This window comes from Panthera onca, chromosome C2 (genome assembly GCF_046562875.1).
Source record: "Panthera onca isolate mPanOnc1 chromosome C2, mPanOnc1 haplotype 2, whole genome shotgun sequence".
NCBI lineage: Eukaryota > Metazoa > Chordata > Mammalia > Carnivora > Felidae > Panthera > Panthera onca.
In genome coordinates, this window is record NC_138347.1 from 116639503 (window position 1) to 116663035 (window position 23533).

A 23533-nucleotide genomic window follows, 5' to 3' on the forward strand; every position below is an offset into this window, starting at 1 on the left:
TAAAAATAAAATCTTTGAAAAAATAAATTAAAAATTAAAAAAATTTAAAGACATGTAAGCAATCATGGCTTATAATAAATTGGTATTTGTTTTCATCCGAAAAGTCCTTATGAAATGTTCATGGTAGAAACAAAGCTTATGCTATTTAAAGAAACAACAAAGATATTTGCGTACCTTAATATAACTTTTTAGTTTTTTTTTTAATGTTTATTTTTTGAGAGAGAGACAGCACGAGTGGGGGAGGGGCAGTGAACGAGGGAGGCAGGGAATCTTTTTTTTTTTTTTTTTTAATCAAAACATTTGTTACCATTTTGTTTGTGACAAAACAATTGGGTGACCTAAGGAGACTCAGAATCTGAAGCAGGCTCCAGGCTCTGAGCTGTCAGCACATAGCCCAACACAGAGTTCAAACTCACCCATGGTGGGATTATGACATGAGCTGAAGTGCAGTACAAGAAAAGTTTATAACGCCATATTTTAAACAAGTGTAAGCAATTTTGTAATATTTGATATTATATTCTACATTTTACATAGGAATTGTTGAATGCCATTATTATACATTATGTTTGTGAAGTATGTGTGCAATCCTCATACAAAACTAATGTTTAGTTTGTATTTTATGTAGTTATTTATTTATCTTTAAAGGTTTATTTATTTTTGATGAGAGACTGAGCCACGGGGGGAGGAGCAGAGAGAAAGGAAGACAGAGGACCCGAAGCAGGCTCTGAACTGACAGCAAAGAACCCGTTACAGGGCTCCAGCTCACAAACTGTGAGCTCACGACCTGAGATGAAGTTCAATGCTTAACCAACTGAGCTATCCAGGTGCCCCTAGTTTATATTTTAACATTGAAATTAATTATGAAAAATGTTCTTTCTGGTAAAATCTATTACACATCAGAAGGCATGACTATGTAACTGAATTAAAACATCGTTTGATCCGGTTAATTTTAATCTATATGTGCTGTATATACAATACTTTGTAGAGCAAAGGAAATTGTTATTTAACTAAGGTTTGAGAAAGCATGTAGGCATATTCATTCCCACACAAAAAGTTGAAGGGAAGAGAGGTTATATTTACATTTTATTAAGAAGTAATGACTATAGTGTCCTGTGAATTTTTTGGAAAGTGGATGTATATTGAGACTCATTTTTCCAAAAAATAACACATGATTTTTCCCCTTTTTTTCTTTCCTTTTTCTTTTTTTTTTTTTTTTTCTTAGAGAGAAATAGCAGGCACGCGAGCCCGCGAGCAGGTGGGAGAGGTGGGAGGAGAGGGGCAGAGGGAGAGAGAGAGAATCCTAAGCAGGTTCCATGCTTACCATGGAGCTGGATGTAGATCTCCATTCCACAACCTTGGGATTATGACCCCAAGTCAAAATCAATAGTCAGTTGCTCAACCAACTGAGCCATCCAGGCACCCCCTTCTTTTTTTAAGTAAGCTCTATGCTCGAACTTACTACCCTGAGATCAAGGTTGCATGGTCTACTGACTAAGCCCGACAGGTGCCCCCAAATGATTTTTAATTAAGTCAAGAAAATAATATTAAATGTTATGAAGTAACCAATCTTGTTGGAATATCAGTTATGTAAATCAATTGCCTGAATCTATAAACCATAGAAGGCCCCAAAAGTGTCTTAGCAACAACTTCAGAAGCAAATTTGTTTATTCATTGTGTAAGAGTGATAAAATAATTCATCTTTAAAATTTCCAATTATTTTAATTTCTAAACTGTCTTATGAAAAATAATTGAAAAATGGTAAACTTTTTATATGATTAGCTACTACTAATTACAGATTACTTCCATCCGGCATCTTAAAATAGTTTGGAAAACAGATGAAAGCTACTCAAGACTTAGTTCATTTATTTTATCTAACTTTATTTCTCATGCTATCAATGTTATTTCACCTAACTTTCTACTCGTAACGTGTTATAATAAAGTAAGTTCATATTAGAACAATAGATTGCTTTGTAAATCGCAAATGTCTCAGTTGTCACGTTAGAGGACAAATGTGGTATTAAATTAAATGTTTTATATTTATTTTCTCATAAGACCCAAACTTACATTTCAGGGACTTTTATTCAAACTCACTACTGCTGAATTGCAAAATGTTGTCTTTGTCCTTAGGACCATGACAGAGAACTTTATCTGCATTCAAATTGCCTACTGGTTTGTGGTATTTCAATAATAAAACAGCAGGATTGAAGGCTCATGATGAGAAATCTGACTAATTACCTGTTAGATGATAGATGGTTGTAACTAGGCAGTGCCAGTCACTGAAAACAAAACACTTCGAGATATCAATCAGCTTCCTGACAAATCCAATTTCCCTCACATTCAGCGGACAATAAATGGGAATTTTACCTCTACGTCTACAGAGTGCAGAGTTATAGCTTTAAAATATGCATAATGATATTTTAATAAAGTAGTTTTTTTTAATAAGTTAGTATTTAAATACCTGACATATTCATATTTCAATCTCAGGGCTTTTAAATAGATAGATGGTGGAAATAATTAACATTGTAAATCTGTATTGTATTCTATTGAGGAGGGTAAGGTGTAACTTAATAGTAGCTTTCCTATTTTCTTTCTGCATTTACATTTAACTCAAATTATTCACAACAACTCTAATGGCTGTATTCGCTCTCTTCATTTTTTTTTTAATTTTGTGGTAAATTAGTTGGATGTACATTCTACGTGAGATTCAAAAAGCAGAATGCCCAATTAACACTGCCACATATCAGCATGTGGGCAGAGTTAAAGCAAAGAGGGATTGAAGCATGGAAATTGAATGTCGGCCCAGAGAAACACCTCTTTCTCCCTTATAAGGAGTGATTACATAATCAACATTTGAAATTTATGATTAACCCTAATAAGTTATGACCTTCAATATCCAATTTTGTGATAAAAACAAGAAAATTAAAGGCGGCAGAGAAATGGAGAAAGAAAGAGGGTTTGTTTGCTTCCTTTTTATTGAAGAAAATTGAATTTGTAGGCAAAGATCTAAAAGTTTAATAGTATATAGCCTGATAGAGAACAAACTGAGGGTTGATGGAGGGAGGGAGGTGGGAGATGAGCTAGATGGGTGATGGGGATTAAGGAGGGCATTTGTTGTGATGAGCACTGGGGGTTGTATGTAAGTGATGAATCACTAAATTCTACTCCTGAAACCAATATTGCACTGTATTAAGTAACTAAAATTTAAATTTAATAAAAAATAAATTTTTTGTTAACTAACTAAAATTTAAATTAAAAAAAAATAGGTGGGGCACCTAGGTGGCTCAGTTGGTTAAGCATCAGACTCTTGGTTTTGGCTCAGGTCACGATCTCATGATTTTGTGAGATTGAGCCCCACTGGGGGCTCCACACTTACAGATGGATCCTGCTTGGAATTCTCTCTCCCTCTCTCTCTCTCTCTGCCCCTCCCCCACTTGCGCACATGCTCTATCTCAAAATACATAAATGAACTTAAAAATTGTAAAAAATAAAAATTAAAAACTTAAAGTATATAGTCTGACACTAGGACCTTTTAAATGTTAATGGAAGGTAATAAGTTGATACAACTTCATTGAAGGACTATTTGACAATAACTATCAAAATTTAAATGCTTAAATATAGCAATCCACTTTAAGAATGTTTCCAATAATTATACTCCAATATCTCTTTGAATGTTCACTGTATACCATCTTTAATTTTTTAAATTATTTTTGAACTGGAAATAAGTTCCCTCCATATGGGCGAGTTCAATAAAACATTTACACCCATACAATAGAACACTATGTAACCAAATATAGACCTGAAAAAGGATGAGGTAGATCTGTATATGCTATTTTGGAATAACATTCAAGACACATTTTAAGTGAAAATAAGCCAGAAACATTTGAGCTTTTTAAAAGAACTTAAATTAAGGGGTATAAATATAAATAGATGTTTGATTAGTAATAGAAAATTTATGGAGGGATACCTAAAATGCTAGCTTTGGCTGCCTTTGGGAAAGGAGTCTAATGTTGGCTTGGGCAGCTCATATACTAAAATTGGGAGAGGAGTCTAGAGACCTGAAAGGGAGGGACTACTTACTGTCCATTGCATACTCTCTTAAATTTTTTGAAATTTTATCATGCTGTTTTATATCCATTCCTATAATAAATAAACAAATGAAAAAAGAGAAAAAAATGAAAGAAGGAAGGAAGAGAGGGAGGAAGGTAAGAAGGAAGGGAGAAAGAGAATATATGCACACAGATGAGTCTGTTTGACTCCAAAATCCAGTCCTCTCTAGGTGTTCTGCAGTCAAAACTTGAGAAGACATGATTAAATTTTTTAAAGCAGCCTAAATTCTGCATGTTCTTGACATAACCATGAGAACAGAAACAGAAGACACGGCCTGAGTTGATACTAATGAGCTGAACTTGAACATGGCCATCCCCTGAGGCTGACTGCTTGGCTGTGACCTAGTCTCTGACTAAGAACTGTGAGTGAGTGTTTGAGGACTGCAGTATCTAATCCCAGCCACCTGGGAGAATGAAAGGTCACTCTGGCAATGAAGCACTTCAAGCTTACACTTTGTCTACCCAGCCAGGCAAGGAAGGGAATATACAAGGACGGCAGAACTTAGAAAAGTTCGAAAAGTTGAAAACTCCTCCCCAACTCATCCTATACCAGAACACTACGAAGATATTGGAGAAAGACACCCGTTCTTTCCGGACAAGAAGACACATGTTGGTACACCCATACCCACAGACACATATACATACACACACATACCAACATCATGCTTTGTCCTCTCATGCATTCTTTGCAGAATTAGATACCTGCAAAAGTAAACCTAGAAATAACAAAATATATTATCAGAGCTAACTCTATCAGTGGAAGGGATAAGTCTTCAAACAAGGCATGATTAAGGAGCATTTATATATTCGACTGGAAATTTCGGTCACTGAAGGCACACCACATTAAATACAAAATCAGGAATCTAAGGTCTAAAAAACTCTTGTCTCAACATGATGAAAAACTGAGGTAGAGGTATGACTTATATAATGACAAGACACCTTTGAATGATGAGGCACAGGAAGAAGAGATGAACTTCAAGAGGAGAGAGGAGATTTTAAGCAAAATCTTCACTTGTTTCTAAGTTTAACCCAAGCACAGTTCTAACCAGAAAATTTGTGGGGACAGTGAGACTACTTGTATAAATAACTAGAAAAAGAATAATTCCTTTACCTTCTAACATCTCCTTTTTCATTCATTCATATACATATATATATATATATATATATATATATATATATACACACACACACACACACATATATATGTATATAACTATGAAGATCACAAAGAATTTCAAAATTATATTAAATAAGAAAATAAGATAATTATGTGCCATATGAGAACATAGAGCAATTGGTACCCTCCACATGAAAATTGAATATTGGGGAAAAATGCAGATCAGGATTACCAACACACAAAAAAAGAGGAAAAAAAACGTAAAATCAATTAAAGAGAAAATTTTAATATGTTATTTAAAAATTTGGCTTTTGGCTTTTGGCTCAGAGGAGACAAAGGTGCAACTGTCTTTGGTCATCCCAAATCTGGGTTCATCCATCACCAGCAGTCTCCACCAGGCCGCCTAAGTTTGACTTCAACGAGATCAGAGTCGTATACCTGAGGTGTACCAGTGAGGAAGCGGGTGCCTATCTGTCCTGGCCCCTAAGATCAAAGACTGGCCCCCTGAGTCTGTCTCCAAAACAGGTTAGTGATGACATTGCCAAGGCAACTGGCGACTGGATAGGTCTGAGGATTACAGTGAAATTGATCCTTCAGAACACATAGGCCCAGATTGAAGCAGTACCTTCTGCCTCTGCCCTGATTATCAAAGCCCTAAAGGAACTGCCAAGAGACAGAAAGAAGCAGAAATATCACTTTTATTTTTAAAGGGAAGGGAAAGAATTGACTTTTTTTTTAATTTTTTGATGTTTATTTTTTTTTTTGAGAGAGAGAAACAGAGCATGAGTGGGGAAGGGGCAGAGAGAGAGGGAGACGCAGAATCCAAAGCAGGCTCCAAGCTGTCCAGCACAGAGCCAGATGTGGGGCTCAAACCCACAAACTGTGAGATCATGATCTGAGTGAAATCTGATGCTTAACCAACCGAACCACCCAGAGGCACCAGAAATAGCCCTTTTGATGAGATTGTCAACATTGCCTGACAGATGCCACACAGATCTTTAGCCAGAGAACTCTCTGGAGCCATTAAAGAGATCCTGGGGAGTGCCCAATCTGTGAGCTGCAATGCTGATGGCCACCACCCTCATGACATTACAGATGACACCAATAGAGGTACAGTGGAATGCTCAGCTGGTTAAGAGCTATAACAGAAAATAATTCAATAAAGGATCATTTGACAACTAAGTAAGTAAATAAATAATCATAGAAAAGAAAAATATAAATACAACACAGAAGGAAATGAAAAGAGAGTAAAAATATAATACATCTTTATTCAAGGTTTCTAAATAGATGAAATGGAAGTTAACAGAAGTAGTTTATCTGAGGAGTCAATCATTTTTATTATCAAATTATATGTGTGTATTATATAACGTGCCTTCATAAATACTAATCCAAAAAATTTGAACTATGAACAAAATTCTGATGTAAGAAAAGTATTTTGAGTCTTTAATGAAGTTCTCAAAGAAGGAAGGGAGGGAGAAAGGAAGGAAGGGAGGGAGGAAATACATGCACACAGATGAGTTTGTTTGACTCCAAAGTCCATTCCTCTCTAACAACCATGTGTGCTGTCTCTCTTACTATTTGCAACTCATAAAATTTTTCAAAGGACATAGTTACCAGAATTCGCATTTTCCACCAAAAAGTGTCAAACAAACCTTGAAATTAGGGCCCAGGATTAGCCTACAATAGATAAGAGATCATAGAACTGGAATCTGGCAAGCATCTTGCCACTTTATAACAAGGCAATGAGATAATTTCACCAAGAATCACTCAAGGGTGGGCAAATCAGTAGTTGAAAAGATGGATGAAGTTGAAGGACTAGAAAAAATAAATTTCAAAATTATCTTTTATTTCTAATAATACATATAAGAATAATTTATTTTTAGACACAAATAAAGCAGCGACAAATATTCAATGACTCTTGAAAACTTATTGAGAAATGCTGATGAAGTGTCTCAGTACTAGTACTCAGGAACAAAAGGACTGACTCATGGTGCACAGTGGAGAAAGAAAAGCTATAAAGAAGTCAAGGAAAAAAGTAAGGACAACTTAAAACAAAATGAGTTATAATCTAAATGTTTAGTGTTAGACTGGTACTTAGACAATACTGACTTAAGGTGCATAAGAAATTATGGATGAAGTGATATGAAATCGGGACTTCTCTTCAAAATAATACAGGATGAGGGAGTGGGTGAGGGTACGGAAGAAACATGTGGCCATTAGTTGATAGGTACTGAAACTGAATGATGGCTACATGGAGGTTTATGATATTTGTCTAGTTTTTTTTATATATTTAAAATGCATCATGATAGCTTTTATAAAAAGAAATGAATTAAAAAATAAGTGAAGGGCACCTGGCTGGCTCAGTCGGAAGAGTAGGAGACTCTTGATCTCAGGGTCATGAGTTCAAGCCCCAGGTTGGGTGTAGAGCTTACTTAAAGAAGAAGGAGGAGAAGGAGGAGGGGAAGAAATAAGTGAAAAATGGGAAGCGGGGACAAAAGAGACACTTAAAGTGTCCATATAATGTTGGAAATGAAAAGGGGTAGCATTATTAATTTTAACTGCTACAGGCCTAAGCCAGTGCTGTCCTGGGCAGTCCATGATATATGATCACTCTACTTTCCACCAGCAGGTTTCAAACATCAGGCTAATAGTGATTTAAAATTTGCTACCAAAACAAAAAGAGAGAACGACTTGTAACGATGAACATTTAGATAATTAGCAACCACTTGTTTTTTAAGTCTTTGTGAAGAACTGGTCCCAAAGCACTGCCTAACCACCGATCCTTCTGGACCAGAAGTTGCCAACTGGTGGCCTGGGGTTGGATCCAGCCTGCAGATGTGTTTGCTTTGGCCTGAAATGTATTTGGTTACAGATTGCTTTTCTTAAAACTTTGAGCTCATTGCCAATATTTCCAAGCTGAAAGATGTCATGTTAAAATCCAGATTTCTATCTTCTTTTGAAAACCTTGAGGAGTTTTAAGACAAGGCAGACATTCTCATGTGTCAACAAATCCACTCCAGTCCTCGCTTCTCTCCAGTGAGTTCTAATTCTGGGCTGCTTTGCTTAGTTCTTTCCTTGGCTCCTACAGATACTTGACTTCTCAACTTTTGGACTAGATCAAGCTCTCTTCATTAGAACAATGAAAATGAGGTTGCCTGCAGAAGCTGCCATTTAATAAAGCAATTGAAAATAGAAATCAATAAACCCAGACAATTAATCTGGAATTTCCTGAAGATCTGTAGACTTTTAAATAAGTCCAACAGAAAGAAGCTAATTCCATTTAGAAAATTCCTCTTTTTCTACTTTTTTCCACATTTCAGATCATTTCCTGTTTACCAAAGTAATTTAGCATGAATTATGTGAGTAGAGCTCCCAGAAATTCTCTTACCAAAAAAGACAATAGCCAATCTACAGCCCATTGGCAAAAGGCACAGTTACAGGCCCCAGCCCAATGACTGTTGCCCACCCTATTTCTTTCAACAAGCCCGGAACATCACTGGGTGTGTGATTATTAGCAACTCTTCATTAATTACAAGCCTCATAAACAGCTGTGCAATGTGGGAGGTTGGGGAGAAACAGCTCCTGTCTTCATAAGAGAGACTTGGAACTAAAAGGGGTTTCTAGCTACAAAGCATTCCAAAATAGGTTGAGTTGTTTTGAGAGTAGACAGAATAACATAAGAAAGCAAGAATGTTCATCCTGAAGATTGGTACCGAAACAACAACTAAAAAACCTTCCACTCGATCACAAAGGATAATGGAGAACTATAGTTGGTTTCATAATCAACTTACACAAACTTAAATGTTTTGAAAAAAATACAACTGGTAAAATTATCTATGACCTACGCTTGTGTCTCTTGTGAGACAGAGAACTGCGTTTGCCTGCTTAGTGTTGGCACTAAACCAAGGAAGAGTTATCAGAGAAAAGTTTGGGGGAGTTTATTTCCAACTGGTTTCCACTATGAAATCCCCACTATAGCCAGACTTAATCTCAACTCTTTTCTCCACATGGTTTGGCCTCTCCTATTATCTATGGATTCCCACTGAACATATCATCTATATTTTTGTTTCAGGGGAGGGATGATTGATATTCTTGGTACTAAAACAAAAGAGTTAAGGTCTATTTAGAGAACTGTCTTAAACACTTTGTGGTCATCCGTATAATTAAAAATCACATGATCATTAGGAGAAATGAGCTAGAGCTATAAAGAATAGCATAAATCCCTAGCACATATCGCTTCATTAAAAAGTTCCCAAAAAATAATATTACCATTTTATTTATCCTATATACTCATTATCTCCAATTCCTCTCCCCCTTTTGTCTCCTTCAAACCTACTCCAAAGAGATCATTATCTCTACCATTACAACCCCCTGACTGTTCATGTCAAATCACTGCTACCCTCTGTTACTGAATTAAATGATCACTTCTCTCTCCTACTCTGACTTGGCCTGCCATCACATTTGACACAGCTGATCACTCCTGCCTTCTTGAAACACTTTCTTCACATAGCTGTCATGACACCACCTCTCCTAGATTTCTTCCTCTCTCACTCACTGCTTCTCTCCTTTTCTAGTCCTTCCATATCTCTATGACTTCTAAATTTTGGAGAGGCCAAGACCTGAGCCTTATACCTCTTCTTTCTTTATATTTGTTTTTTGGTGGTCTCATTCAATCTCAAAGCTTTAAATACTATCACTATGCTGATGACTCCAATCCAACTGCCTGCTCAACTATTCCACACAAATGTCTAAAGGCATATCTAACCTACCATTTCCAAAACTGAGTTCCTGATTTCCACTCCCTAACACACATGCCCTAAAAACTTCCCCTTCCACAATCTTCTTTATCTCAGTTAATGAAAACTGCATCTTTCCAATTATTCAAGGCCATCCTTGTCGTCAACACTGATTTCTCTTTTTTTTCTCACATCTGCATCTAACCCAGAAGAAACCTTTGTTTGCTCTACCATCAGAATCAATCCAGAATCTTGACTACTCATCACTTTCTCTGCTACTCTCTTGTCCAGATCACTATGATCTCTTGCCTGAATCATAGCAATAGCCTAACATCTGACTGCTGCCAGCCTCTTTCTGTCTAGTCTCAACTCAGAAATCATGATGATCCACTCAAAATAAGTCAGATCAAGTTACTTTGCTCAAAATATTACAGTGTCTTCTACCTCACAGAGAATTAAAGTAAAGGCCTTAAACTTGTTAACAAGAACCTCAGTGAGTAGTCCCAACTCCTCCCCAGCTCCCAGAATCCCATAGTTACTCTGACCTCTCCTACTCTTCTCCCCCTTGTTCATTCTGCTTCAGACTGACAGAACTTCTTCATGTTCTTTGAACATGCAGTCACCTGCTGTTCCGTATGCTTATAATGTCTTTTCTCTAGATGGCCTCTTACAAGTCTTGGCTCAAATGTCACCTTCAGATTGGTCTGTTCTCTGGCCACTTCTTTCCTATTATCTTCAGAATTTATTTTTCTGCATAGCACTCATGATCTTCCCAAGTACCATGTAACATATTTATTTAGCGAGTTTTATGTCTGTCTGTCTCCTCTGGCAGGTAAACTCCATGAGGGCAACAATTATTGTTCATTTTATGCAATGCTAAATTTCCAGTGCATTCAATTACTATTTGCTAAATAGAGAAATAAATTTATATGATATTATACTATTTTCTATAGAATGTGTGTATGTGTGTATATCTCTAAAGCACATTTAGCTCTAGGGAGAGTACTGAGTAGGGAGAGGGTAAATGGTATCAGGATTGGTGTGGGAGGAAGAGGATATCAAAATGGTACTTTATCCTTATTAAGTATTATTTCAAGTTTTTAAATGTGAGATAGTCATTATTTTTATATTATGGAAGATCGATTATTTGTTAATAACATAACACATCACAAGAACATACTGTATAGCTCCTATCTCCTGCTCCCCTCCTCCAGCTACAGCTGATTGGACCAGTGTATATACCTAATTTAAACTGGGAAAATCAAAGTATGTCTCCCAGGAATTTGAAACTGGTCATTGTAAGACTAAGGCAGTCAGAGAGCTGTGAAAATTGGAACTAGAGGCTACATGGAATTTGAGACCAATGTCAAACAATACCACATGTAAAGTGAATTTCTGGAGAAACAGAGAAACATACGTAAGACAAGAAAGATTATGGGGGTACCTGGCTGGCTCAGTTGGTGGAGCACACACCTCTTGATCTCAGGGTGGTGAGTTTGAGCCCCACGTTGTGTGTAGAGATTACTTAAAAATAAAATCTTTAGCGGCACCTGGGTGGCTCAGTCGGTTGAGCATCCGACTTCGGCTCAGGTCACGATCTCACGGTCTGTGAGTTTGAGCCCCACGTTGGGCTCTGTGCTGACAGCTCAGAGCCTGGAGCCTGCTTCGGATTCCGTGTCTCCCTCTCTCTCTCTCTGCCCTTCCCCCACTCATGCTCTGTCTCTCTCTCTCTCTCTCTCTCTCTCTCTCTGTCAAAAATAAATAAACATTTTTAAAAATTTTTAAGAAATAACAAAAATAATAAATAACAAATAATAAAAATAAAATCTTTTAAAAAAAGTGTATGCAAAAAGAGAAACAGGAAACTAGTGGAGCAGATAATGTAGATAAAGAGATGTTTTCAGTGTCATCCACATGCAGACATTACACTTTGTTTCCTGTCCATGTTCTTTCCTATCAATAAACACCCTTCAACATGAACTACTTTAAATAGAGTTCTATTCCCTGTGATGTTGAATCTTGACTTAAATACCAATATCTTTTTGATAGTAAAAACTAAGACAATATCCCAACATGGGAAAAATTATAAAATATAAGAAAATGTGCTCAATGGTGAATTTGCTGCTTTTCATTAAAAAGTATAACAAGGCTAAGACCAAGGCTGATTCTTGCCTTTGCAGGATTGCTCAAATCTGTATTAATTTGCATACTCTTATTATTTAGTTTTAAGTTTCATCATTGTTAAAGCTTTTCTTTAATATTTATTCAGCAAAAATTCCTTAATTCTGCCATACGTTCCCAATAATTAAAACAGCTGTTTTAAGCCTGAATATCCCAAACCCCCAGTGGGGAAAGTTTCATGTAATTTGCTACTACTAATAAAGTACATAAATTTATGAATTTTTTTCCTGTTTTATAAACTTGAAAATTTACAGTTCCTTGCATTCCCATATGCATTCATTAGGGGAAGAGAAAATGGTGGGGTTACAGGTAGACCAACAAGAGCCACACATTATCATCAGCCTGTTTTACTATATCCCAAAACATAATTCGAAATATCCAAAGGTAGGATGTGACACAAATGTGAGCTTCCTATCATACCAGTCACTTACTCAGAAAGGCCTTTTCTAGTCCCTCAAGCTAGGATATCCACCAAAAAAGTATCTATCGCACTGTTCCATCCCACTTAGCATGATCTCATTTATTATTTTCTGATATTTTTTTCTGTTTGCTTTGTTTGTCTTTCTGTTTCACTAGAATATGGTTCCATGGGAGCTGGTATTCAAGATATCTGTCTTGTTCGTCACCATTTCCCCAGCACCTTAGAATACATTGCATCTGATACAAAACAGGCACTTAGCAAATATTTGTGGAGAAGAATAAAGGAATGGATTAATTAACATGCCAAACTAATTACCACTCCAGCACCTTTAGATTTTGTCTTTCCTTAGCCAGAACCCCCTTCTCCTTGTTCCTTCACATCATTTAGGTCTTAGGTCAAATGTCAGCTCCGCAGAAAGGCCACTGATTACGCTAGCCTCTCCACCCTGCAAGGCCCTCCCTGTCCCACCACACTGGTTGAGTTTAAGCACAACACTGACGACTATGTGAAATTCCCTTTTATATGCATTCCTTTCATGTTAATTGTTGTCACTGCTCTCCCCACTGGAATGTAAACCCCATGAGGAAATTTGACTTACCACTGCATCTCCAGAATGGGCCTGGGATTTAGGAGGCCTTCGATAAATATTTGTTAAATGAGTGAATGAAAGGTTGGAAATTGCAGTTTTAAAATATACACCCACACATGGTATCGCTGCTCTTCAGTATTTGGAAACAGGCAACAAACTAAATTGCTATATGTGCAAATAATCTTTGAACAATTAAAATTTCACACGGCATCTAGATGAAAAGATTGTCAAATTATGTTTCCAGCTCTATTTAGAATCCTGGTTGGCTGCTACTTGCTTATAATCAGTGGCCTGTTCAATTTCGACTATCCTCACTCATTAGTTTCCAAGAGAAAATGTTCTATCTTTCCTCAGATAGACTAGAAAATGAAGTTGCAAAGGAGAAGACTTCACTACAATTAAACTACAACTATTGACATTTGGCAAATATATGTCAGTGCCCGATGTATCTGTGTATACAAACAGACACAATTCCTAAAGGAAGGAAATGCCACGTTCCAAAAACAAACAAACAAGCAAACACAAAACCTCACATGTTTATCTCCACAAACAGAATTCAGTTACACCTCATAACACAGATCTAAAAGGGGGTGGGGGCGACTGGGTGGCTCGGTCAGTTGAACCTCTGACTCTTGGTTTCCACTCAGGTCGTGATCTCATGGTTGCTGAGTTCAAGCTCCACCATCGGAGGGAATTCTGTCTGTCCCTCTCTCGTTGCCCCTCCCCCGCTCACGTTCTCTGTCTCTCAAAATAAATAAACTTCAAAAAAAAAAAAAGTAAAAATAAATAAATAAATACATAAATACATAAATAAATAAAAGGGAGGTAGGAAGTTCCTCCTCTGAGCCAGAAAATCACAATTACAATCACCCCAAGTCATGGGTTACTGAAATGATCCATAGTGGGCAGACTGGAATTGTCAAATATGGAGATTTTCACCACTAAGCCAATTCTATCTTATGTCCTATGGCCCTTTCTCTACACAACCATTGTCAGCCAATAGGCGGGCACTGCGAGATCTCCTTTACACTCATCGCTCTTCGGAAATCTTTTCTAACTAACTTCATTCAGTCAACCATTAGGACGGTCAGTCAGACAACAAGCACTTATTGAATGTCTATCATGTAGCTGGCACCGTTTGCGCAGTGAAAATATATCGGCAAACAAAACATAAAAATGCTTACCCTCATGGAGCTTATATTCTAACCGCATCACATTTACTTTAAAGATATTTAAAAGTAGAGATGATGACAGCAGATGTTTGATAGAGATGAACACACAGAGTCACAGATACATCAACAGATACAATGGTTGGTACATAAGCACATAGTTATCCTGTATTTCCCAGGGCACTCAGAATTATATCACTAAAGAGTATGTTTGGGATATAAATCAAGTATGCTGCTTTCCAATTGTTTTCCTATAACATTATGTGTGCATGTTATCCTCATTATGGGCTTCCCCTGAGCAGAAAACATGTTCTTCATTTTCTTCATACTCTGTTCAGGGGGCAAGTTGTACAGTGCCCCCAAACAGACTATGAGTTCATTAACTGAGTGTTTGTTGAATAATACATTGCATTTATCCGGTGCTTTTTAACTTTTTAAAAGGCGCTTTGATGCACATTATCGTTATTAATATCACACACATATTCTTCCTCTAACGCTAGATCAAGAAGAAGACAGCGATTATAGTAAGGGTAATGGTGGTAACACAAATAGTATGTTTGAGACCACCAGCTTTGTTTGCTAAGAACCTGTCCAACATCATTACTGTTGTTGGCTTTTTGTTTTATGAATCTCGATGGAAGTTCAGACTCTAGAAAGTGCAGGCACCAGGAAGTTTAAAATCACAACAATAGAAGCAAGGCCCAGAGAAAAAGTCACACCCAAGGGCACAGTCTAGGACTTCAATCAAATGAGTTTTAAACTTCACGTTGTTAAAATGAAGATTCCCAATAACAGCCTAACCCAGACATTCTCATTCTCATTCACTTAGAACTGAAGGCCAGGAATATGAATTTGTATAAACATCTGATGCAAGCCCCCTGAGAAATACTGGTCCAGAGAGAGCTTACCTGACTGCAAAGGCTGGGCTGGGGATGGTTAGTTAGTTAAATGAATGGCTTCCACAGCTTGGCATGGTCAGATATGGCTTGATATGAGAGACATACATACATACATCACAGCAGACATAACAAAGTGATAAGAAGAGCCATCATTTCTGAATGCTGTTACAAGAACCACTACTGCTAGAGATGTAGGACCAGGATCTAGTCCCATGGAGGAAAGAACTAGAATGCTTCAAATGCTCTAGTCTCATGGTACTGTCTAGGCTGGTTTGCATCCTTGGGGAGATTTGGGTTGCAGACAGGAAAATCCAGCATAGTGAGAACATGGAAGAAAACTGAGACGGAATGCCAATCTGGGCAGGATAGGTTGAGAGGAAGATAACTTGGCACTTTGAAGGATGTACTTATTCCTATCCCTGATATTCTAGAACTGGTTAGGAAATGGGGAAGGGCAACATAAGTCAAAACTGGAGGCCCACTGTAAAAACTCAAACCTGAAAATCATAATTCAATTCCAAGTTCCATAATGAATTACGTTATGAGGATGCTGTGTTTTCTACTTCCATAAGGAATGGCCCAGAAATGAAGTCTGAAGGGCAGATGTGTTATGGAAGGAGAAACAAGAGGCAGGAGTTAACCCTGAACTTCAAGAGTCTGTATTTCCCATAAGAAAAGTAGAAAAAGAAAAGCATTATGCTATAGCAAGAATCTCATTTTAAAATCTATAACTGTCATTATTTTCTCCACATACTGAGAAATGTTCTACCATAATCAATGCACAAAACGACCACAAGTAGAAAGTGACAACTAGACCTTTCCATAGATCTTGAAACATTTAGATGACAAACATTCAAGTAACTACAAGTTTAAATTATCAAGCAACATTTTTGCTGGCAAGGTGTTATGAATTCATATCTAATACATAGGGGTATATGGAAAAAATATTAGCATTTATTTAAACCAGAGGGAGTATTTTCATGTATGTAAAAACTGAAGTTGAAAGAGATTCACTGGCTTCTCCAAGGACATGCTTGGGTCGTAGTCCAGGATGATGCAAGTAAACTTTTATCTTTTTAATTTTTAATATAATTTCATTCCTTCTTTTGACTTCTCTACTGATAGATAGAAAAACACTTTAGTGGAGTTCTTCTTGACATTTTATCTTTTTCATTTTTGCTAGTTTATTAAGAAAAAATAAATATATACAGAAGTAGAGAATATTACCATAATCCCAGGTACCCATCTCCCTGCAATAAAAGTCTTGGTTCTTACACTCACTCATTCCCACCCCTCACCCAAGATTATTTGAAGCAAATTCCAGACATCACATAATTTCATACATAAATAGTTTGGCATAGAGCTCTAAAATATCAGTACTCTCTTTTGAAAAATCAACAACATATGGCTTCATGTGACTTAATGAGATAAGGAAACAATACATTTAAATCACAGTGCATAAATTCATATTTATTATTATATCAATAATTGGGGGATTACCTTGGGTGAAATAAAGCTGAAACCCAATGAATGCATTTAAGTGATAGTTTTTCAAGTACAATGATTTTTCCATACCAGTACAAGTTCATAGGATTTTTTTTTTCATTAAAAGATTCCTAGTCATCACTTTTCCCCAAATCAGAAACTTTTGAGTGAATTATTCTCACTCCATTATGACTACTAGACTCTGGAGATTATGAGATTTCCCACTTGAAGCTTCCATCTTCATTGATTATGATGATAATCAAGTGAATTATTCTTTTGCTCTTGATAACTACAGAGCTCCTTGATTCCAGTGGCTAATAAAGGCTCTGGTATTGGAAGCAAAACTGTTAAAAGGATCGAGAACAGCAGCTCAAAGCTCAGACCAGGCAGTGTTTCAGAAAAACATACTAGTTGACTTGAAAAAGCCACTCTGCTTTGTAGCAAACATTAAGAACTTATTAAATAATAAATATTTACATATTAAATAATAGGATGTCTAGGGTGTGCTTCAAAATAATTCTGGGGGAGAACGGTGGATGGAAATATAAACTGGGCTATTTGTTGACAGACGCTGAAGTTGGGTGATAAAGATTTATTACATTATTCTCTCTACTTTTGTATGTATTTGAAATTGCTCAATATTAAAACTTGTTACAAAAAGGATTAGAATCACATGACAATGACACAACAAAGTCCTCAAACACACTTTGTGACCCTTCCTGCTTCAATCAACTCATCCAAACAGCTAGAAAATACAAATCAAACTGATCTGAGTTGCGCCACTTTCCAAATGACCCAAAAACAGCACAAAGGGAAAAAAAAGGAATGTGAATAATATGTAATTGGACCAGTTACCTCTAATTCTTTGATTGGTTACAGGTTAGTCCTACTTTGAGCTTCTAAAGAACCTGATTGGAACCCTTTTCAGAAAACATGAATTATTTCTTAGTTTCATAGGGTGACTATCAAATGTTATAAAGTAGACATAAAATGTCCTTGGAAAATACTGCCAGAGAATCACATCAGCCTTAGGGGAAGGGAAAACATGGCTTAATATTTCAGAACAAAAAATAGTCTTGAAAAATTAGTCCTATGCTGACACTTTTATAGTGAATATTTTAAAAACTGAATTAAAATGAACAAAAGAACCATAATGAAAACAAACAAAAGTTTTATTTGTTAGTGACAAAGGAATCTGTATTTAGATCAAACAAATAATAGAAAAGAGAGAAACCCTGCTCAATTCTATAAAGTGTAAATGTCCTGGTGACCAATCAGTGTTCTCTTTTCAGATATTTACCTAGAGTTGTCAGAACTTGGTCTCTGCTCGGTCTGACCCACTTCGACCATTAAAATGGACACCCTGGTTGCTGAAAAGCTCTGACCAGCCCCAGATCCCAGCATTCCCAGAGTTTAAGCCCATCCATGGGAGCCCAGGCTAGCTGACTACAGATGGGCACTTGGACAAAACTTCCCCCAAAAGACAAAGGCCTGGCAAGGATTCAGGCAGTGAGCTCACAACACCACTGCCACCATCCTGAGAAAGGTCTTCTGAAAATTTCATTTTACCTTAGGTTCTAGAGCAAGGAAAAGAAGAAGAGAAGAAGGAGGAGCTAAAGAGAAGGAAAAGGAGCAAAAGAGAGCATGAAGGAAAGAGAAAGGAAAAGCCGTGATATGACATTTTGTTCTGATTTTCTAAAGCAGCAAGTGACATCCAATATCTTCTAAAGAGAATCAAAAAGTAAAACATTCCCCAATTTTGTGTATGCCTCTCTTATGACAAGTACCATATTTTACCTTATATTTTGAATAACTGTGTATATTTCTCCTGTTATATGCCTGGAAGGAAGAAAGCATTTGAAATTTAATTTTGAAATGACATAGTCTCTATTAACAATAACTATACTTATCTCTAATGTTTGTCGGGGTAATTAATTAATCAATTAATTGGTCTAGTCAAGTGCAGTTAGCTGACAGGTAAGTAACAAGCAACAGCTGCAGAACCTGTGGATTGGATAATATACTCAATATATTTAGCTCTTCACACTGATCTAGCGAGGAGAGTGTGCAGGAGCATTGTGTTTTCCTCTTATTCTTGTCACTTACATGGTGGGATTTGTATCGCCTTCAAATATACATCTATTTGTATATGACCAGAACTTAGTTTACACTTCCTAAATTCATGCTCTTAAACATTTGAATTTAATAGTGTTTCCATCTCTTAAGCATCCTCTGCCCCTGTTTACGAAAATACTCCTTGTAATTCACATAAACAAAACACTGGAAATGTATTTTATTTCCTTTTCAAACTAAGAAGGAGAAAAAGAGGTTTCCTGTAGCCTTCCTTGTTTAGTAGAACACATTTCTGAAACAAGACTCTCAGGGGAAAAAAAAAAAAAAAAACTTAACAATGAGGTTTTACAATAGGAATTGCTAGTTCATTTCATTTATATCCCAAATCTGTTAAGATTTCCCTGATTTATTTTTTTTCACAAATAAAAAGTTAAAAGCTTTGTTGTTGCTTTTTTTAATCCATAAGCAAGACTAAGTGAAATCACTACTTTGAGGACTACATAAAAATTTAGTGAGCATCTTGTCTAGGACACTGATTTCACAAGTGCAAATCTAAGAGCCAAGAATATCAACTGACTTCACGAGGTCAGCAAGTGAAATCATGTTTGAAGCAGCAGAAAAATCACATAACCTCCATAGGATATTGTCTAAATTGTACAAATCACTTATTTGAAGATATACACACACGCACATAATGACTTTCAAATGTGGCCCTTCAATTCAATTATTGCCTTAAATCTGTAAATATTTATTGATTCAGGAACTGTAATAATATTAGCTGACTTAAAAAAAATCTAATGAATATCCTAGGGTTTTTCTCAGCCAGGGTGTTATAAACATAGTCTGGAATATATCTTAGGCCTATAAATTTCAGCATGCTGTACCAAAAATAGCAGAATTCTCTGGAAAGATTTGTAGTACATAAAAGTAGTAGTACGTAAAATAGAAAACAGCACCGAAGTTGTTGAATGCCAATTAACTGTTGTCCGCAACTCCAAATATTTTTTATTCCAGCTAACACACATTTTTGGAATTTTAAAGAAAAGTCTAGGTATAACAAGCCATAGAAATACATAATAATCATAGCAGAAAAAGTAAATGATGGACCCTGGACCTTTGTTTGTTTTTATTTCCCTAAATGAGGTTTCTTTTCATTTTTCTTTTTGTGTGCAGTTATCTCTTTTCTAATACATTTAATATACAATTCTTGGAAATTTTTATTGATGAATGCTTGTGGAATTTTGTACATTTACTAATGTGACTGTTTACACTTTTTAAAATTCTCCTTCACAAAGCTTTCAATACTGCAAATATATGTATCTGATGTATAAGAGTGAGCTCCATTTTTACTCATATTTTACAAAATAATTATTGCACACTTCTGAGAGATTGTATATATTTGTTAAATATTTACCACATAACTATTGGTTAAAAATAAATTATAAACTTGAGAATAAAATGGTCACCATCACAGTTCTGAGTCAAAAGCTGCCTGCAGGGCTCTAAAACTTCCAAAAGAAAAATTAAAGTTCGGTCAGTTGTTTTTCTGTCTGTGAAACACTAAACAAATTACCTGCCTTTCAAAATACTTTTCAGGATATTTCTACCTCCTATAGATATAACTAGAGAGGCTTTTCATTCTGGCCCTGTGGATCCTGACAAATACATTTTATATTCATATGTATGAAGATAATTTTATATTATTGAGAGCTGCTACTTATTGGTCTTATGCAGTGATACATGTGAACTTTATTTTTATATACAGGATCTTTCAAACAGCTAATATAACAAGAGAATTGCAGAGAAATTATTTATGACAAGTAAGATAATATGCAAGATGCTTAAATTTGTGGATTATTGTTTCCACTCCTATAAAAGTTGTCTTGATTCAAATGGGTTAGTTTAATTCTTACATAATTTCATTCTTTTTCCAGAAAATCACCTCAGCATCACCTGTGGAATTCCATCATATATGGCATGATTTCTTTTTTCCTTTTGTAGAGAAGAGCCCAAGAGAGAATTCGTGCCACAGTGACCCTGCTGTGCCCTATGTTTATTCGGCAGTAATCCTCGGGGAAAGGATTTTGAAAATGTATTAGAGCTAGCACCGAGAACGAGTGTTATTTTGAAGAAGTTACTGCTCCTTAACATTCTATTTTAAGTAGATACTATAGGTGTGATTCCTTTTAAAACAAAAGAAAAAAGGAGAGCTGTGTTTGATTTTACAAATGGAAGGTTTTGTTCCTGATACCGAATGGCATTATTCATTTACCTTGGCCCTGTCGGTGTGTGATAGGGTTTTTTCCCCTCCTTTTCACTCAACAACAACAATAATAGTATCAGATCTCGGACTAAGAATCTGACAAACAGAAAAGGGGATGTGAGCATCCTAGATCCAGCTTTATGAAGCAATGCCCACACACATCTCACCCCCTTGGTTGATAGAGATGATTAAGCTCCTCAAGCTTGAATCTACAGGGAAGTTGTAACCATGCAGTTCCCACATGAACAAATATTGGCGCTTCCACCAAGAATCCCCAAAACCAGTTACAAAGTGAAGAGCTCAAACCTACAAAAATGTGGACCCAGAGGGCAGACGGGACCACAAGAAGGTGCGAAGTTGGTAACTATGCTTTGAGAAACCGAAATATAGCCTGAATTATAGCTTGAGCTTTCTTTGCAATATTTACCATCTAATAATTAATGACGCCCACGCCGGGCGCCTTGTTGCCAGGACTGGGGTTCGGGCCACCGGGAGCCCCTGACGTCAGCGGCAGCGCGGCCTGCGTCAGGTCCCCCGAGCAGCCCCGAAGGTGGCCCCGACCGACCTACCGAGGCCTTGGGGGCTTCGGGGAGGGAGCCCCGGGCAGGGCTGGATGATATCCCAGAAGGGGCGAAAGAGGCTTTCCTCAAGCCAGCCAGTAAGTCACGTCGCATTTAGAACTTCAGGATTCACGGCTCCGGGGTACTCGCAGGTACCCCAGAGTTGCGACCGGGTCCGGAGGCCCAAACCCAGGTGTAGGCTCCCGGGGCTAGACGAGGGTGGAGGCTGTAGAGAAGGGGGCCAAAGAAACTCGGAGCAAGTCTGTAAGCGGCAAGTGCTTCCTTCCTTCCACTCTTACAAGCATCAGAATTGTAGTAATCCCACCGACTCCCAAAAGCGGACCTTAAAATGAAATAGATCCACCGTTTCCACCTCAACTTGACACAACTCGGAAGTTGGTGGTCCCGGGCAGTGTCTCGCCCTTGCACCAGTAACTGGTGATCGCAGACTGGGTAGGAGGGTGCTGGGACCCGGCACTGGGGGAAAATGAACTCGATCTCTCAGTTAATTGGCCACAATCTTTCCTTTCTCCATCCTCTACCAACCTTTCCCTTCTTTCTCCATTCTCTTCTTAACTCTTAGACCATTTCTGCAACCTTCTCAAGCCTGCGGGGTTCTCAAGATTCTGGAAAGGTGTGATTTTTCCAAAGGGGGCCAGGACGTCTATCGTCTCCAAAAGTGTTCAACCGGCTCAGTTGCCCTTGTCCTAAGGGTCGGGAACCAGAATTTGGCGAGCCGTCGGCCTGTGCGTGGGGACGCTATCTACAAAACCCATTGTGGAGCAAGTCCTGTAGCTCTCATAGGCCCTGTCTGTATTTCTTCAACGTAGGCTCTTGGAGAATGACCTCTCTCCCCTAGATTCCTTATTTTTAACCTATCTTTTTTCCCCATGATAGTAAGTGCCTTTCTCGTTTAATTTTCCATCTTTTCATCTACACTCAGAGGACACCGAGGAATGGAGACAGAGCCTCTCTAAGCAAAGATAGGAGGCCAAAAACTGTTTCGTGTACGTTTTCCCCTGGATTAAATCCGCATCCCAGGAACCGCCCCTGCGTAGACCCAGCAAAACCCAACGGCAGAACCCAGCACTCAGGTGCATAAAACGTATGCGTCTGCCTCTGCGATACTCTCCCCAGGACAGCAACGTGAAAAAGCCAGCGGTTAGAGGGTTGCCAGGTACAGAGCCAGAACACCGTTTCGCTTCGCCCTCCCCCTTCCACTCTTAGAGTGGCTGGAAACTTCGACAGGAGAGAATTTCTCCCCCCTTTCCAACTGACAACAGCGGGCTCTGCTATTGGGGGAAAGAAAAGAAAAGCACTTTCTGGCGGTACTTTTTTTTTTTTTTTTTTTTAAGTTCGAGCTTTAATGTGAACTTAGATATAATGACACCTTCCCGAATCAGTCAATAAATACCGCGGGAGCCGCCGCACCCTGCAAGTGGCCGCAGCAAAGTCCCCAACCTCTGCCCCATCCGTGCGGCCGCTGCGCTCCAGGCCAGGGTGCTGGTGGCCAGCCTGCCTTCCCTTTCCGGGCTCCAACGTCTGGAGACAAATCGAACCAAATCAAATTGAGGGACGCGTCAACTTTGAAACGGCTTTAAAATCTGTGACTCCCTCCTCTGTGTGTGCCCCACTGCCTGGCGGATATAAATTGTCATACTCAAGTATCTCCACCGAGTAAAACAGCATCTCAAAATATACGAATCTCAAAAAAGGATTATTGCCCTAACTGCGCCGCTGCCTTCACAGTCTTGCTTAGTATTAGTATTTAACACAACAGAATTTATTAGAACGAATGATTAGCTTTATTTATAAGCATTTCGTCCAAGTGGTGACTTGGGAGATTTCAGGAATTATTCAGAGAAGGCTTTTTGGTTTTGTTTTGTTTATTTTTTAAGGAGCGAGGAATGTGTCTTTTACCCGGTGTCCTCCAC

General features: G+C 37.7%; 2 long non-coding RNA genes and 1 pseudogene across 4 annotated transcripts in view; 2 read left to right on the plus strand and 1 right to left on the minus strand.

The window, feature by feature from the left end:
- LOC144617375 (uncharacterized) overlaps positions 1–23533 on the minus strand; it is a 95196-nt gene that overhangs the window by 70468 nt on the left and 1195 nt on the right. The window lies entirely within an intron of this gene.
- Positions 374–23297, plus strand: LOC132683202 (uncharacterized). Of its 2 annotated transcripts, none has more exons than XR_013549827.2 (4): positions 374–487; positions 18278–18444; positions 20711–21388; positions 22183–23297. It is a non-coding gene; the product is annotated as an uncharacterized LOC132683202 (long non-coding RNA). The 2 variants fall into 2 exon arrangements; XR_013549828.2 differs by having other exon boundaries at positions 22543–23297.
- LOC132684236 (large ribosomal subunit protein uL11 pseudogene) lies at positions 2132–6359 on the plus strand (annotated as a pseudogene).